The sequence below is a fragment of the Trichechus manatus genome, unplaced genomic scaffold (genome assembly GCF_000243295.1).
Source record: "Trichechus manatus latirostris isolate Lorelei unplaced genomic scaffold, TriManLat1.0 scaffold00647, whole genome shotgun sequence".
NCBI classification, from domain to species: domain Eukaryota; kingdom Metazoa; phylum Chordata; class Mammalia; order Sirenia; family Trichechidae; genus Trichechus; species Trichechus manatus.
In genome coordinates this window covers 10,284-12,223 of record NW_004444583.1, presented here as the reverse complement: position 1 = coordinate 12,223, position 1,940 = coordinate 10,284, and the positions used below count along the sequence as shown (strand labels likewise).

The 1,940-nt window shown below is 38.2% G+C and overlaps 1 pseudogene; it reads left to right on the top strand.

Annotated features, from left to right (window-relative positions):
* The first annotated feature begins 797 nt into the window (after positions 1-797).
* On the top strand, positions 798-1,472 carry LOC101346979 (olfactory receptor 8G1-like; annotated as a pseudogene).
* Positions 1,473-1,940: the final 468 nt, after the last annotated feature.

Below are 1,940 nucleotides of genomic sequence, written 5' to 3'. Positions count from 1 at the left end.
AGAGTCCAGTGCCTGCACCAATCACCCAAGCCTCTCTAGCACTGGGCATGACAGCCTGCATCATACACTTGGTGACCGACTGCCTGAACACCCGAGCTGACCCCATATAGGAAAATTTAACAGACTCGTGTGTGCACATACTTAGTTACAGAGCTAACTACCTGGTGACAGGACGTTAGAGATTCAAAGCTGTAAACAATCAAACTAGTGGACACAAGCAGCCTATTTGGGCATATCAAAACAAAATAAAATAAGAAGCTAGGTCTCACTAAATAAATACAAAATAAAATTATAATAAATTGTTGATGGTTTGGAGACAACAGTAAATATCAAGTCATAAAGATGCAGTCCATGATGGCAGAAAATTGAGGAGAACAAAGAAACTGAACAGCACACAAAATGAGATATCAGGATGACAGCACTAAACTCATACCTATCAATAATTATGCTGAATGTAAATGGACTTAATGCACCAAAAAAGAGACAGAGAGTGGCAGATTGGATAAAAAAGCATGATCTGACTATATTCTGCCTACAAAAGACGCATCTTAGACTTAAAGACACAAACAGGCTAAAACTCAAAGGATGGAAAAAAAGAAGCAAACAACACTCAAAAAGAGCAGGAGTGGCAATATTAATCTCTGACAAAATAAACTTTAAAGTAAAATCCACCACAAAGGATAAGGAAGGGCACTATACAATGATTAAAGCGTCAGTACACCAGGAGCACATAACTATAATAAATATTTACTCACCCAACAATGGGGCTCCAAAATACATAAAACAAACTCTAACAGGAAATCACTCCACAGTGACTGAGTTCATCCTTGCTGGGCTAACACACAAGCCAGAGCTCCAGCTGCCCTCTTTCTTTTCTTCCTAGGAGTCTATGTGGTGACAGTGGTGGGGAAGCTGGGCATGATCACATTGATTAGGCTCTGTTCTCACTTGCACACCCCCATGTACTATTTCCTCAGCAGTTTGTCTTTCATTGGTTTCTGCCATTCTACTGTCTTTACTCCCAAAATACTGGTGAACTTTGTTACAGAGAAGATCATCATCTCCTACCCTGAATGCATGATTCAGCTCTATTTCTTCCTCATTTTTGCTATCTCAGAATGTTACATGCTGGCTCCAATGGCATATGACTGCTGTGCTGCTATCTGTGGCCCATTACTTTATAATGTCATTATGTCCTCTCAGGTCTTTTCTTGCCTGATTTTCGAGGGGTATATTGTAGGTCTGGTTTGTGCAACAGCTCATACAGGTTGAATTCTTAGGGTTCATTTCTGCAAATTTGATGTGATCAAGCATTATTTTTGTGATCTTCTTCCTCTCTTAAAACTCTCCTGTTCTAGTACTTATGTCAATGAATTATTGATTCTAGCTTTTGGTGTACTTAACATCTTTGCCCCAACCCTGACCATCCTTGACTCTTATGACTTCATTGTTGCCAGCATCCTCCACATTCTGTTATACAGAATAAAAAACCTGTTTCCGTTGAGTCAATTTCAACTCATAGCAACTCTATAGGATAAGGTAGAGCTGCCCCATAGGGTTTCAAAGGAGTGGCTGGTGGCTTTGACCTGCTGACATTTTGATTAGCAGCTATCGCTCTTAACCACTGCACCGCTAGGGCTCTGTTACATAGAATGGAAATCTGTAATTAAATAAATACATAAAAATCTCTCTAGATGAGTTGAGCAAATTTTCAAAGTTGATGCATAAAGAGTTTTGAAATATTTTTAAAGTTTCAGAAGCTACTAAGAAAGAAACTAAAATAGAATACAACTCAAATACTGAAATGATAACAGAGATGGTAGCACTGGGATAACTAAATTAATTCCACATGTTGTATAATAGAAAGTTCAGATGATGTTCAAAACTGATAACTCTTGTAATAACAATATGAGCAAATTATTTAGAGATATGGAAGTAAC